Here is a 16,942-nt window from a genome sequence, read left to right as displayed (position 1 = left end):
AATGTCGCCAATCTCGGAGGGCTATAGCGAGGCAGTGGGGGGCAGAGAGCGGTGGCATGGGGACACAGGCATGTCGTGAGGAAGAGAACATGCCTCTGTGTCCCATCTCCCCCCCTCCCCCCCCCCCCCTCAGAACCACCTCGGGTTCTTTTTAAGCCCCTGATGCCTTCAGTTAGAAAATGATAATACAACTATTTATTGGTTACTACAAAACGTATGGTTTCCCTGTTGATGAGAGAGAGAGAGAGAGAGAGAGAGAGAGAGAGATTTCTCTGTTGAAGAGAGAGAGAGAGAGAGAGATCTTAAAATTTAAAGCTCAATGCCTCATCTGCTAATCTCTTTGTGTACACCCCTAGGGCTTGATTCACAAAAGAGTGCTAACTGATAGCACGACCGTTTTTGCGCAAATGTTTGTGTTTCGCGTGATTGCGAATTTCCGCCCAGAACGATAAAGTTCTTACGCATAAACGTGAATTTTCGTGCGCAAACAATATTGATAAATTCGCTATTGTGCGCAATGCAAAAATTTGCGCGAAAACGACCGTGCTATCAGTTAACACTCTTTTGTGAATCAAGCCCCTAGTGTCTCCTACCCACAACATACCTTACAACTTTTTGAGATCAGGAAGAGGGACACTTAAGCCACACCCCTGCCACACTGCTAATCTCGCCCTGATACACCCCTAGTCATGCATAATACAATGATTTCCTAAGAAAAATATGTTGTTTTATAATTCAAACCACACTGGTCCTTTCTATCCTGGTTCCTTTTCCTTCATGTTAACATTTAAAAATAATGAAATATATCAGTTGAAAGGAAGGGAATAAAGTTTAGAGTCAATTAACACATTTTTTATTAGAAAAATACATATCCAACTATAATTGTAAATGCGAAAGTTTGGATGTTTGTTACTCAATGGCTGAACGGATTTGAATGGAATTTGGCACACACATCGTACATTACCTGGAATAACATATAGGATACTTTTTATCCCCATAACCAAAAAGTGGGCAGAGGCAAATACAAATTTTACTGGGAAAATGTAAACTGCAACCATTCTTAGGCCTCCTTTCCACGAACCGTTGATAGGCAGTGAAATGCCTCTCAAACTCTCTCAACTGCTCACTTCTGCCTGGTAACTGCTTGTTGCTGGATGATAACTGCTTACTGCTGCCTGGTAACTGCTTGCTGAGCACACAGCTCAACAGTTTGTGGAAAGGAGGCCTTACACTGTTAATGGTAGGGTTCTCAAACTTTGCACAGTTGGTCACTGGGTGACTGAGATTAATATTCAGAACAGTGGGTGGAGCCTCGAAAGCCAATTAAAATTCACCTATTGCTTTTCAAGAGGAATATTTAATTGCTGCCATTCTTGCACTGTTAATGGCACAAGCCTCAAACCTGGTACAGTTGGTCATTGGGTGACTGGGGTTCAAATGCAGAAAAGAGGGTGGAGCCACAGCCAATCAGATTTGTTTCATGTCAATGCAAATTATTGATGCCAAAGACGGCAAAGCTTACAAGCTAGGTAATTGAGTAATTGTGTGTTAGGGTTAGAAAAAGTAGGAGGAGCCAACACCAGCCAAATACATACCCGGGCATCCCCGAGCCATCAGCTAGTATTTTCTCGCATCTGTACTTCAGTCCTGAAAGAGGGACAGATGAGCAGGAAAGAGGGACAGAGGGACTGGGTTCCCAAAGAGGGACTGTCCCTCCAAAAGAGGGTCAGCTGGGAGCTATGCCACTACCCTCTAGATTGTAAGCTAGTAAGGGCAATTGATCCTCATTATTGGTGATGTTATTCAAACTACACATCAATTGTAAGTATTGGTACTTGTGTCACTGGTTGTCCTGATTGTACAGCATGGTGAACTGTTCATGTATCTATGTATCCCCATTGGTGTATGTTTTGCACATTGTACAACACTACGGAATATGTTGGAGCTCTATACATGAACAAAAAAATAGGTAAAATCAACAATCACCTGATAATACTCAAACGTGGATTTTTTTTTTCTCTTAGCACTTTTTTTGTTTTCATTTTCACAGTCGTACCTGTTCACATATCACTTTCCAAGTGTTGCCTTAATTAAAACATCAGCTACATAGAGGCCTGTGGTATTATTAGTTTTTTGTGCAGATGGTGTGTTTAGGTGAAAAGAAGCTGGAGATAATTGAAATGACAAATAGAAGGAATGGTGTAAAACAAACAATGACTCATGTAGTACTAATTAGGATTTTTTAGACATGGTGATGATGTGTACATGTTAGCAGCGCTATGTACTGTAAATAGCTCACTTCTGAGTTGGAAGTACAGTTCTCTGTGTACAGAAAGTACTGCAAGTGCCTCATACTGTCCTACAGAAGGAACAGATGCTTTATCTGTAATCCATATAGTCTCTGAAATATGAAATAAATGTGGCAATAGTCTTCTATGGAACAATCTCTGTAAACCTCCTATGGGTAAGAATAGTTACGGTAATTGCTATCAGAAAGTCAGCAACCCTTGCCTAAATCAAGACAGACCTGCTGCTCCGCTGTCAGATTAGTGCCTGTGTACATTGAAACTAGGCTATATATGAACTTGCCTTCTGAATTGACTCCTGAGGTGAAAAATGCAATCAATCGTTACTTACCTGGGTCTTCTTCCTGCCCCTAGAAGTCTTCCGGGTCCCTCACCACAGCTCTGGTGCTCCCTGGTGTCCTGCTGGCCGCCCGTAAAGCTCGGTGACCCATCGGAGGCCGGCGCTTATGCGCATGCGCAGGCGGGTGTGGCTGCCCATGTGCGAGTGTACCCACATCACCACAGCTCTGGTGCTCCCTGGTGTCCTGCTGGCCGCCCGTAAAGCTCGGTGACCCATCGGAGGCCGGCGCTTATGCGCATGCGCAGGCGGGTGTGGCTGCCCATGTGCGAGTGTATGTACCCACATCACTAGGCAAGTACTGCATCTGCAAAGTAGTCTGTGTAGACTTAGTACATGTCTGATTACATGGGCACTTTCACGTGCAGGCAGCCATGCGCATGCGCAGAAGCAGAGCTTTATGTACGGCCAGTGGAAAACCAGGGAGCACCGGAGCTGCTGTGAGGGACCCAGAAGATTTCAAGGGGCTGGAAAAAAGACTCAGGTAAGTATAGATTAATTGCATTTTTCACCGCAGGAGTCCATTAAAACATAAGGTTTTTGCAATTATTCAGCTTTATGTGAACAAGAAAGATCTCCCATGATATATCACCACTGAAGATGGAAATTGTTCCTTTTTGGTCCCTGAAAGCTAGACACACATCCAGATTAAATTGTAACCTGCCTGCAGTGTAGAATGTGTTGCCCCTGTCCCTCATATAGCTAGTGCTGCTTCCTGCCCCCAGTATAGTATGCGTTGCTCCCTGTCCCTCATAAAGCTAGTGCTGCTACCTGCCCCTTATATAATATGTGTTGCTCCCTGTCCCTCATATAGCAAGTGTTGCTCCCTGCCCCTTATATAATATGTGTTGCTCCCTGTACCTCATATAGCAAGTGTTGCTACCTGCCTCTAATATAGTATTTGTTGCTCACTGTCTCTCATATAGCAAGCGTTGATACCTGCCCCTTATATAATATGTGTTGCTCCCTGTCTCTCATATAGCAAGCATACCTTACAACTTTTTGAGATGAGAAAGAGGTACATTTAAGCCACACCCCTGATCACCCCCCCCCCCCCCCCCATCACGCCCCTAGTCACACATACCAAAAAGATTTTATAACAAAAATATGTTCCTTTATAATTCAAACCACACTGGTCCTTTCTAGCTTGGTTCATTTTCCTTCATAGTAACATTTTAAAATGAGTAATCAAGTTAAAGCAAGAAGTTTTAAATCAGGATAATACCATTTATTGGCTAACTTAAAATGAATAAAAATAAGCAAGCTTTCGGCCTTGCAGCTTTCGTCGGGCTTATATCCCGTTAGTTTGCAGGCTGGTGGTACAGACAGCTATATAAATGGAACATCAAAAGGGAAAACAGATATTTTTTTCAAGCATAAATACATGTCATTAAGATGCCTTAATTCAAACAGACCATCTAAATGGGGTTAGAGGTTGTTAGCTGAGATAAGGATCCTTGTTTACTCCATGCTCGCAGACCTGGGATGAGGATTGACCCAGAGGTATCGTAAAACAAGTTCAGCTAGAATGGCTGAGAAAGTTCAAATATCATCAGCCTCATGCCAATGTAAAAAGTTGTTGTCCTTATTCAAACCCTTCTCCATAGTTTTGAACCAATTTATAAATTTTGTTTCTGCTATTAATCGCTCATTTGACGTTTTGAAGCCAACCTTCAGGGCAGTGACACGAAGATCATCCATGCTGTGTCCGTTGGACCGAAAATGTGTAGCAACTGGGAGTCCAGATTTGGTATGATTAATAGTGTGCCTGTGTCCATTCATACGTTTGCGCAGAGTTTGTCCAGTTTCTCCCACGTACATAACATTGGGGCATTTAGCACACATGATCAGATATACCAGATTGGTGGAACCACAGGAAAATGTGCCTTGTACTCTGTACTCCTGTTGTGAACCTGGTATCGTTAACCTGTCAGTGGAGTAAATGTGTCTGCAGGTCCCACATATTTTTTGTCGTAAAGTGATGTTCCGTTTTGTTGAGGCCTATTCAAAGAACTCCTGACAATCATCTGTTTTAGATTGTGTGGTTGCTGATATGACAAGAGTGGAGGTTTAGGGAATATCGTTCTTAGTCTGTGATCCTTGTGTGAAATGGGATGAAGTTCCTTAGCAATCCTCCTTAAGATTTCCAGGTGTGGGTTGTAGGTGACAACCAAATGGACACGTTCCTCTTTCTGGTTTTGCTTATATTTCAGGAGTTCAGTCCTGGGGATGATGCTGGCTTTCCTGATTTGGGCCTCAGCCATAGGAGGACTGTAACCTTGTTTAATGAAAGTGTTCTTAAGGCGATCCAGGTACTTGTCTCTGTCCATCCTGTCAGAACAAAACCGGTTGTACCTTATAGCTTGGCTGTAAATTATAGAGTTCTGAATGTGCTTGGGATGAAAACTGTCATATCTTAGGTATGTGGGACGGTCTGTAGGTTTGCGATACACAGAGGTTTGTATGTTGTTACCCCTGATGTATATGGTGGTGTCCAGATAGTTAATCTCTGTGTGAGAGTAGGTAAGTTTCAATTTGATTGTAGGATGGAAGGCATTGAAGTTCCTGTGGAACTGGAGAAGATCATTCTCACTTGCGGACCAGATGATTAAAATATCATCAATGAAGTGGAAGTAGGCCATGGGTTTTATGCCACATGCATTGATGTATTCCTCTTCGAATTTGGCCATGAAGAGATTTGCATACTGTGGGGCGAATCGCGAACCCATTGCCACGCCCATCTGCTGTAAAGGTCCTGTCCAAAAGTGAAATAATTATGAGTGAGAATGAATTTGATCAGTCCACCAATAGGCTTTACAGGTATGCCCTGACCCTGAAGATATTTACGGCAGGCCGCAATACCATCATCATGGGGAATGTTCGTGTACAGGGACTCCACGTCCATTGTGGCCAGTATGGTTCCCTTAGGTACTGGGCCGATGGCTGTCAGTTTGTTCAGGAGGTGGGTGGTATCCTGTATGTAGCTGGGCCTTTTACAGACAAGAGGTTTCAAGATGTTTTCCAGCCAACCTGAGATGTTCTCTGTAAAAGTTCCGCTCCCTGAGATTATGGGCCTGCCTGGGTTTCCCTCTTTGTAGATCTTGGGAAGCATGTAAAAGCAGGCTATTCTAGGCTCTTCAGGGATAAGGGTCCTTTCATGTTGTCTGATGTTTGCAGGCAATCTGTTAACCATCCTATTGAGTGCCATCCTGTAGCCTTTTGTGGGGTCCACCTGTAATTTGGTATAGTGAGCGGTGTTGGATAACTGTCTTTGTGCCTCCTGGATGTAGTCACTGGTGTTCATTAGACTATGGCACCACCTTTATCTGCTGGTTTAATAATAATGTCCTTATTCACCTTAAGGGATCTGATGGCCTGTCGCTCCTGTGGTGTTACGTTCTGGGCCAGTGTCTTTCTTTTACTCAGGATCCTGTCAGAGATTCTGTGTCTGAATTTGTTGATGTATTTATCCAGGGCCGGGTTTTTTCCTTCTTTGGGGGTCCATCTTTTTTTCTTCTTTTTAGATCTGGTGCGTTTTGGCTCATTATCTATTGTATCACAGGCAGTGCAGTTTCTAGGCTAAAATGCACCCAGGGCGAGGGTGTAAAAATTGCGCCTCCCCCGAGCAAGGTATGGGTGCCCGCAGTATAGGTTAGCCAGGTCTAGTTGCACTTAGTATAGGTCCCCCCAGTATAGGTAGCCAAGAATAGGTACCCCAGTATAGGTAGCCAGGCATAGGTGAGCCAGTATAGTTGCCCCCGCTATAGGTTAGCCAGGTAGGTGCCTCCAGTATAGGTAGCCAGTATAGTTGCCCCCAGTATAGGTTAGATAGGCAGGCGCCCCCGGTATGGCTGGATGGTGTAATGGTTAAGGGCTCTGCCTCTGACACAGGAGACCAGGGTTCGAGTCTCGGCTCTGCCTGTTCAGTAAGCCAGCACCTATTCAGTAGGAGACCTTGGGCCAGTCTCCCTAACACTGCTACTGCCTATAGAGCGCATCCTAGTGGCTGCAGCTCTGGCGCTTTGAGTCCGCCAGGAGAAAAGCGCAATATAAGTGTTCTGTGTTTGTTTGTTTGTTGTATAAGTTAGATAGGTAGGTGCCCCAGTACAGGTTAGCTAGGTGGGTGCCTCTAATATAGGTAGCCAGAATAGTTGCCCCCAGCATAGGTTAGATAGGTAGGTGCCCCCAGTATAGGTTATTTAGGTAGGTGTCTGCAATATAGGTAGCCAGTATAGTTGCCATCTGTATAGGCTAGCTAGGTAGGTGCCCCCAATACAGGTTAGATAAGTGCCCCCAGTATAAGTTAGATAGGTAGGTGCCCCCCAGCATAGGTTAGGTAGCTGCCCCCCAGCGTAGGTTAGATTAGGTAGGTGCCCCCAGGATAGGTTAGATAGGTAGCTGTCCCCTATAATGGAGGGGGGAGCCAGAGCCGCGGGGAGGGCAGCCCGACCTCTCCCTCCCTCTCCTCTCCCGGGCTCCCTCCGTGCTCCCCCATCAGATGCATAGTCAGTGAGCAGGCAGGAAGCGCTGTTTACAACTCAACTGCCTGGCTCCAAGAGCTGCTCCCTCACCGCTGGTCTCCTCTGTCTGTATACATGCTGCTACACACACTGCTTCCGGCTAAACAGGAAGCAGCGTGTGTATCAGCATGTATACAGAGAGAAGAGACCGGCGGCGAGAGAGCAGTGCTTGGAGCCAGGCAGGTGAATTGGAAACAGCGCTTCCTGCCTGCTCACTGACTATGCATCTGAGGGGGGAGCACGGAGGGCGGCCCGGGAGAGGGAGGGAGAGGTCGGGTTGCCCTCCCCGCGGCTCCGGCTTCCCCCTCCATTATAGCGCCCCCCTCCCAACAGCGCCCCGGGCGGCGGCACGCCCCGCACGGCCCTAGAAATGGGCCTGATCACAGGCTTCTTTATCAAGTTAAAGGATGAGTATAAAGTTGAGAGTCAATCAAACACATTTTTTAGTAGAGAAATATATATATATATATATATATATATATATATATATACATAGAAAGAGGGACAAAGTCCTGAAAGAGGGACAAATGAGGAGGAAAGAGGGACAGAAGGACAGGACTCCCAAAGAGGGACTGTCCCTCCAAACGGGGGACAGTTGGGAGCTATGAGCAAGCGTTGCTAACTGCCCCTTATATAATATGTGTTGCTCCCTGTACCTCATTTAGCAAGTGTTGCTACCTGCCTCCAATATAGTATACTAGCCGACCAGCGGCGTAGCATACTCCGCATAAGGGGGTAGCAGGCAGGAAGGGGGTATTGGTCACAGCGGCTCCCCCTCCACCTTAAGTTGAGCAGCAGCCGCCGCTCTCTTCTTCTATCTTCTATCTATCTATAGAAGTAGTGCCCTGCCCCCAGGGCCGGTCCTAGACTTTTTGCCATCCCCCTCGCCCCAGCCGTGGGTGGGGGTCCCCGAGCTAGAGGGAGTAGCAGGCAGGAAGGGGGAATTGGTCACAACGGCTGGGAGGGGGGTTGGACCCCCCCCTTCCTCACCTGGGTCCCCATCTGTGCTCCCTCTCAAGCTTAAGTTTAGCAGCAGCCGCTGCTATTAGTAAGAGGCATCAGGCGGGGATGACTCACCTCTTCCACATTTCAGCGTGCGTTCCACTCTCGTCACTTCCTGCAATGCCGCCCACTGTATTGTAAGTGTGCGGCATTGCAGGAAGTGAAGACATTGGAACGTATGCTGGAAAGCAGAAGAGGTGAGTCATCCCTGCCTGATGCCTCTTACTAATAGCAGCAGCTGCTGCTAAACTTAAGCTTGAGAAGGATCGCAGATGGGGGACCCAGGTGAGGAAGTGGGGGTCCGACTCCCCTCCCCGCCACTGTGACCAATACCCCCTTCCTGCCCCCTTTAACCGGGACGCGTCCCGCCTTCGGGGGGCGCTGTCCCAGGCTGCATGAGGTCCCGGGAAATGTCCCGCTTTTAGCAGCAGGACGCCCCGGCCTCGGGACTCTGGCCACCGTACTGAATGAACTAGCCGCAGCGTCTCATAGACGCTGCGCTAGTTTATTCCCCGCAGCCCCGCTTCAGCAGCCTGCATTGTCCTCCGGCAGGCACAGGCAGAGCAGGGCTGCGAGAAGATGGCATCTGGAGGCGGAGCCCTGTACTAGAGACTATTTGTGTCTCCAGTACAGGGCTTCGAGTGCCATCTTCCCGTAGCCCTGCTCTGCCTGTGAGCGCGGGAGATTGAAGGAGGATCGTCCGGGGAAGCTGCGCGCTGTCAGGTGAGTAAAAGCTTTTTTTTCCAGGTGAAATGTGCCCACATTACGTTTATTTTGTGCTGACATGTTGCCTGCAATGCGTTTATTTTGTGCTGACATGTTGCCCGCAAAGCGTTTACTTAGTGCTGACATGTTGCCCGCAATGCGTTTATTTTGTGCTGACATGTTGCCCGCAATGCGTTTATTTTGTGCTGACATGTTGCCTGCAATGCATTTATTTTGTGCTGACATGTTGCCTGCAATGCGTTTATTTTGTGCTGACATGTTGCCCGCAATGCGTTTATTTTGTGCTGACATGTTGCCCGCAATGCGTTTATTTTGTGCTGAAATGTTGCCCTCAATGTGTTGATTTTGTGCTGACATGTTGCCCGCAATGCGTTTATTTTGTGCCAAAATGTTGCCCGCAATGTGTTTGTTTTGTGCTGCCATGTTGCCCGCAATACGTTTATTTTGTGCTGACATGTTCCCCATTGCGTTTATTTTGTGATGTCTGGGGTAACTGTTGCTGCATTCATTATTTAATGGTCATAGTTGGCTATGTTTGCTGCTTTGGGGTTACAGTATACTATTAAATAGCATCCCACGGTTTTTGCACACCCATGATGCAAATCCTCATTTGACCACATCATGGCGTAAACACTGCTTTCTTATGCCTCGCTGTTACATCATTACGTTAGCTCCGTCCACACAATGTCATGGCCACGCCCATTGTTCGGTGCGGTGCGCGCACCACATTGTTCGGCGCAGCACGCAGCCCCCCATTTTCGTGTTGCTACCTGCCCCCAATATAGTATTTGTTGCTCCCTGTCCCTCATATAGCAAGTGCTGATACCTGCCCCCAATATAGTATACTGTCAGGGCCGGATTTGGGGGCAGGCATCCGAGGCCGGGGACTAGGGCGACAGAATTCACTAGAATCTGTAGGGCGGGTGACAGGTTAACTGTACCCTGCCATAACTAAAAGCCGCTCTGCAAATTCGCAGCCAGCCGCCCCGCTTTCTGTGTTTGGAAATGCCTGTGTTACAGCTCAGCTAGCGGGGCGGCTGCCTGATAGGAGCGGAGTGAGCAGGGCAGCTTTGAGGCTGGAGAGAGAGCTGGCAGCAGCCTGCAGACTCTCTCTCCCGAGTCTCGACCCCAGAGTAACATGATGTCAGCCCCCTGCGACTCATGTCGTCAGCTGATCCCGCCCAGCCAGGAGTATGGAGTGGTACATGTGCTGTGTATACTACCGATGCCCAGCTTCCTCTCTTCCATAACTTACTCGAAGCACAGGACACAATTCTGCCACCTCGTCCTCTATTGCTTTCTTTCTGTTTTCTGTACTCGGCACCCTCCATGCCTCTGTCAGCTAAAGCTGCTCAGCGTTCGTTTAGGTCAGCAGAGGTCAGGCAGCTGCCGTGCTGGGACTGACACTAATGATCCAGGCAACGTGTTGAGGAAGGAGAGAGTTTTTGGGTAAGATTAATAAGTGTCTGTCCCCTCTGCCTGAGCTGTTTGGAAATAAGAAATAAGCATTGCTTAAACCCTGAACACACATCACACACCTTCAAACACAACTACACACAGGTAAAGTACAGGTACTGCTTGGTCCACTTCCTTTTTCTCTATCCACGTGAGTCCACACACACACACACTATTTATTTATTGTATTTATTAACCACCCTGGCGTTCTGATTAAATCGCCAGGGTGGCTGCGGGAGGGTTTTTTTTAAATAAAAAAAAAACTATTTCATGCAGCCAACTGAAAGTTGGCTGCATGAAAGCCCACTAGAGGGCGCTCCGGAGGCGATCTTCCGATCGCCTCCGGCGCCCAGAATAAACAAGGAAGGCCGCAATAAGCGGCCTTCCTTGTTTTGCTTATATCGTCGCCATAGCGACGAGCGGAGTGACGTCATCGACGTCAGCCGACGTCGTGACGTCAGCCGCCTCCGATCCAGCCCTTAGCGCTGGCCGGAACTTTTTGTTCCGGCTACGCTGGGCTCAGGCGGCTGGGGGGACCCTCTTTCGCCGCTGCTCGCGGCGAATCGCCGCAGAGCGGCGGCGATCAGGCAGCACACGCGGCTGGCAAAGTGCCGGCTGCGTGTGCTGCTTTTTATTTCATTAAAATCGGCCCAGCAGGGCCTGAGCGGCAGCCGCTGGCGGTGTTGGACGAGCTGAGCTCGTCCAGACCGCTCAGCTGGTTAAGCGCCAACATATTAGGCAGCGCTGTATCATTTGATTTGACTTCCAAATCTCCTACATGGGCATTAGAGGTCACAGCCACCCATTACTTTCATCTGCTTTCTGCACAGCAGTGTAGATCTCTATGTACCCCAGAGGGAACTTACATGATCTGACACACCCATGCAACACATGGCGCTGTAATACACACACACACACACACACACACACAGTGTGTATACACACACACACACACACCACATACACCACACACGTACTTAAAGGAAGCCTGAAAGTTTGAATACATGGATATTTACTTTATTAGTGGGACGCCTCTGGTTAGTCCCGAGGTTTCTCGCATCTTCTTACACCCATCATTACAGCGTTGACCTCTCTGGTCGCATTGGTTTCCTCAGTGTGCATGTGCTCCTGTCCATACTTGACATGTGCGATTAAGGTCCGTGGATGCCCAGTAGATGAAAGGTACCTGTGCAGTGCTTTTTTCCTTTGCGTACAAGTGCCTTCATTCTACTGGGCATGCATGGACTTTACTTGTACATGCCCAGTACAGGCACACTCGTTCACGGCAGCACCAACACACTGAAGGAACCAAGAGACCCAGCACTGGTATGGAGGGGTGCAAGAAGATCTGGGAAGCCTCCCCAATATCCTGAGGCTTCCCACTAGTGAGGTAAGTAACTACATATAAATGTATTTTTAATCTCTTTAGGATTGCTTTACACAAAGAATATTAAAATACAGCACATTTCAGAGAACAAAAAAAAATCATAATCAGTATGTGTAGAACCACTAAATACATTGTTAATTATTACCATCAGGAATTGTATTTCCTGACGCACTTTTAGGAGAAAACATTCTCCCAGAGTAAAACAGGGAGAATGTGCCAGGAGGCTGTGGAAGTAACATTGGATAATTCTAACGATTTCCACACCTCCCTCCGGAGCACTAGAGAATTGGCCCCCTTTACCATCTGCTTTGTTGCCCATATAGCAGTGCAGTTCTCTGTGTCCTCCACAGGAAATTTACAAGCTCAGCTCTGGCCTCTCCTTCCTTGCTACAATGCGTAATGTGCATGCGCCAATCGCTGGCATGTGCAATACGTGTTGCATGGGTGTTTGGGACGCATCAGATCATGTAAGTTCCCTCTGGGGTACATAGAGATCTACACTGCTGTACAGAAAACAGATTAAAGTAATGGGTGGCGCTACCTCTAATGCCCATGTAGGAGATTTGGAAGTCAAATGATCCAGCATTACTTCCACAGCCTTCCAGAGGGCATTATATTTCATTTAGAAAATTGCTGCATATATTTTTGGAGAATGTTTCTGCTTGACTGGGGTAGTTGGTGAGGTTGTTATTGGAGGGGGCGGTTTGAAACAGTGGGCCTTGGGCGGTGAAAAGTACAAATCCGGCCCTGTATACTGTATGTTGTTCCCTGTCCCTCATATAGCAAGTGCTGCTACCTGCCCCCAATATAGTATATGTTGCTCCCTGTCCCTCATATAGCAAGGTAAGTGTTGCTACCTGCCCCAGTATAGTATATCTTGCTCCCTGGCCCTCATATCACAAGTGTTGCTACCTACCCCAATATAGTATTTGTTGCTCCCTGTCCCTCATATAGCAAGTGCTGATACCTGCCCCCAATATAGTATACTGTATGTTGTTCCCTGTCCCTCATATAGCAAGTGCTGCTACCTGCCCCCAATATAGTATATGTTGCTCCCTGTCCCTCATATAGCAAGGTAAGTGTTGCTACCTGCCCCAGTATAGTATATCTTGCTCCCTGGCCCTCATATCACAAGTGTTGCTACCTACCCCAATATAGTATTTGTTGCTCCCTGTCCCTCATATAGCAAGTGCTGATACCTGCCCCCAATATAGTATACTGTATGTTGTTCCCTGTCCCTCATATAGCAAGTGCTGCTACCTGCCCCCAATATAGTATATGTTGCTCCCTGTCCCTCATATAGCAAGGTAAGTGTTGCTACCTGCCCCAGTATAGTATATCTTGCTCCCTGGCCCTCATATCACAAGTGTTGCTACCTACCCCAATATAGTATTTGTTGCTCCCTGTCCCTCATATAGCAAGTGCTGATACCTGCCCCCAATATAGTATACTGTATGTTGTTCCCTGTCCCTCATATAGCAAGTGCTGCTACCTGCCCCCAATATAGTATATGTTGCTCCCTGTCCCTCATATAGCAAGGTAAGTGTTGCTACCTGCCCCAGTATAGTATATCTTGCTCCCTGGCCCTCATATCACAAGTGTTGCTACCTACCCCAATATAGTATTTGTTGCTCCCTGTCCCTCATATAGCAAGTGCTGATACCTGCCCCCAATATAGTATACTGTATGTTGTTCCCTGTCCCTCATATAGCAAGTGCTGCTACCTGCCCCCAATATAGTATATGTTGCTCCCTGTCCCTCATATAGCAAGGTAAGTGTTGCTACCTGCCCCAGTATAGTATATCTTGCTCCCTGGCCCTCATATCACAAGTGTTGCTACCTACCCCAATATAGTATTTGTTGCTCCCTGTCCCTCATATAGCAAGTGCTGATACCTGCCCCCAATATAGTATACTGTATGTTGTTCCCTGTCCCTCATATAGCAAGTGCTGCTACCTGCCCCCAATATAGTATATGTTGCTCCCTGTCCCTCATATAGCAAGATAAGTGTTGCTACCTGCCCCAGTATAGTATATCTTGCTCCCTGGCCCTCATATCACAAGTGTTGCTACCTACCCCAATATAGTATGTGTTGCTCCCTGTCCCTCATATAGCAAGTGCTGCTATATTAGACTCCTACCATTGAGCTGTTGCTCTCGGCTTAACAATAGTGAAACCCAACTATTAGGCATGTGGTCTTTCCTATTGTTAGATGAGCTTTAAGATGCATAAATGTTTATAATATTTATTTATATCAATAAACTCACCAGCTCAGCAGCGGTGTACACATACATACACCTATACTTGAGCTGTTTGGGCCATGTGATCTTCCCAAATTCCTGCCATTGGTACCTGTTCCATAAAATATAAGGGTAGAAGACCGAGAGCCCAATATGGTGTAGTATGTATCGGAAGGGAAGGAAAGTAATATGAGAGGTAAGTAATATACTCACAAACCAGGGTTACCTCCAAGGCAACCACTGTAAAGGCAGGTGGGGAGAACAAGCCTGTCCCCACTCAGGATTAAGACGTCGCTCTCTGTAGATAGGAGGAAATAGCAGGGTATGTCACCCTTCCACCAAGGGTGGACTTCTAGATGCGTGGAGGTGTACAGAGGCGCCGGTAGGATAAAAGTCAATAAAAAGTTTAAAATTGCTTCGGTTGAGGTGGTGGACTAGCCAACCAAAGATAGGCACATGTACTCGTAATAATATCATCAATAATATACAATTTATTCGTTTGCTCCCAATAGTAGTCGCAACGCGTTTCACGGGCAAGAACCCGCTTCCTCAGGCAATAAAAGACAGGAGCAATACACTGAAAAAACGACAGAGACAATTGACAACCATCAGAATACTAGGTGTGTTGTAGTTGTATCACATAATGTGCTTAAAGAGAATTAACATGTGGATATCCAAAATAAGGGTATTCTATTGTACAATGTAGTAGACAGTACCAATTTAAAATAGACCTAGTGTCACTATGAGAATCAGTACCTGTGGAGGTTACTCTATATCAACAATATAATAGTCTGATTACACATAAGGGTATGAAAAGGAGTGATATAAAGATAAAGATAATAATAATAAGAGGCAGGGGGGTATGGATAGTGCCTAGGACTGATCAATAGAGGAGCAGGTGAAAAGGAAGCAAAGAAAATGAACCAGGGGCGCAAAATGCGGGGAAGTCACTTCCCCGCATTTTGCGCCCCTGGTTCATTTTCTTTGCTTCCTTTTCACCTGCTCCTCTATTGATCAGTCCTAGGCACTATCCATACCACCCTGCCTCTTATTATTATTATCTTTATCTTTATATCACTCCTTTTCATACCCTTATGTGTAATCAGACTATTATATTGTTGATATAGAGTAACCTCCACAGGTACTGATTCTCATAGTGACACTAGGTCTATTTTAAATTGGTACTGTCTACTACATTGTACAATAGAATACCCTTATTTTGGATATCCACATGTTAATTCTCTTTAAGCACATTATGTGATACAACTACAACACACCTAGTATTCTGATGGTTGTCAATTGTCTCTGTCGTTTTTTCAGTGTATTGCTCCTGTCTTTTATTGCCTGAGGAAGCGGGTTCTTGCCCGTGAAACGCATTGCGACTACTATTGGGAGCAAACGAATAAATTGTATATTATTGATGATATTATTACGAGTACATGTGCCTATCTTTGGTTGGCTAGTCCACCACCTCAACCGAAGCAATTTTAAACTTTTTATTGACTTTTATCCTACCGGCGCCTACTGTTCCATAAAATGTGTGAGTCTAGCTTTAAACTCTTCAAAGAATGTAAATTGAGATTTCCATGCCTTGGCAATGGTCTGCTTAGCAGCCACAAAGACAAAGTTTGCTAGCTTTTTCTGGTGCTTAGTAAGTCTCTCTGGTGCTTAGTAAGTTCCTCTAGTGCTTAGTAAGTCCCTGGTGTTTATGTAACTCCCTCTGGTGCGTATGTAAGTCCCTCTGGTGCCTAGTAAATCCCTCTATTGCAGACATGTTGAACTCCAGTCCTCAAGAGCTGAGATCTTCACACATTTTTGGCACAGTTTAAATGAATTGATGAGATTGAATCAGGAAAGCCGTGGTTCAAGTAAAATCTAAATTTTTCAGACCATCCTAAACACAGGCAAGCACAGATATGGCCCTTAGGCGACTGGAGTACGACAAATGTACTCTACTAGGAACCAATGACTGTATCTTTATATAACGATGTTTGTTCCTTACTCTGGACAGCACCATGGACAGTGGTGGCGCTATATACTCTAAATCAATGATAATGATACAAATTATTTGTGCCACCCAGGCCTGGATTTACATCACAGAAGCCTACAGGCACAGATGTCACCCTAGACTTCACCCTCCATAAACCTACAAACACTGCAGTGTGTTGATTGGCTCAGCTATCACTTCTCCCTTACTTCCCTTGCCCCTTATAGCTAGCTACAGGTGCCCCTTAGTATTAGGTAGTCAGAGCTATACTAGTAGCTAGAGGTGCCCCCAACTGAAGGGAGATCTGATCAGTGGAATGCCGAGACCAGGGTGAGTAACCTCTTATTTATAGTCCGCTCAGGACTCTGCATAGGTAAGGTGGGAGGGTTGGCAATAGGGGAGGGGAGTTAACCACCTTTCCATCATCAGGCGCCTGTAGCTACGAGTCAACAGTGCCTTATGGTAAATCCGACCCTGGTGTCACCCATGGAGGATTGCTCAAGGTCCCTCATGGTGTTTACATATCTGCATATCTTCTATGAAAAGATGAACGGAGAGAAAAATTTTTTGCCTTGTTTTTGTACTCTAATCGCCTATAAATCATTGAAGTTTTCTGTTGCTCAGTGCCTCATGACAATTACATCACAGGATATGATTGGTTTACTGGCCACAGTGCTGCTGTTTCGTACAGAAATTCCGTTCTCCAGGTCAGCTTCAGAAAGGGGACATCTGACAGCATAACACGTTTGATGATTCAGAGTTCATCGTTTGACACCGGACCAAAGACTGAAATAGTTTCCATTGATGAACAGTTTTAGAATTCCACTTAAAAGAAACAGTAAAAATCCCCCTTCAGATACAACCAGGTATTCATGCCGCAAAAGAAAACACCCCCTGTCGTCTTTTGTACATTGTTATTATGTAGGTGATGGACTGTGACCATTTCCAGCATGTCAAGAATTGCATCTATTGTCCTGTTGCC

The sequence above is a fragment of the Hyperolius riggenbachi genome, chromosome 3 (assembly GCF_040937935.1).
Source record: "Hyperolius riggenbachi isolate aHypRig1 chromosome 3, aHypRig1.pri, whole genome shotgun sequence".
NCBI classification, from domain to species: domain Eukaryota; kingdom Metazoa; phylum Chordata; class Amphibia; order Anura; family Hyperoliidae; genus Hyperolius; species Hyperolius riggenbachi.
This window is presented reverse-complemented; position numbering follows the sequence as displayed.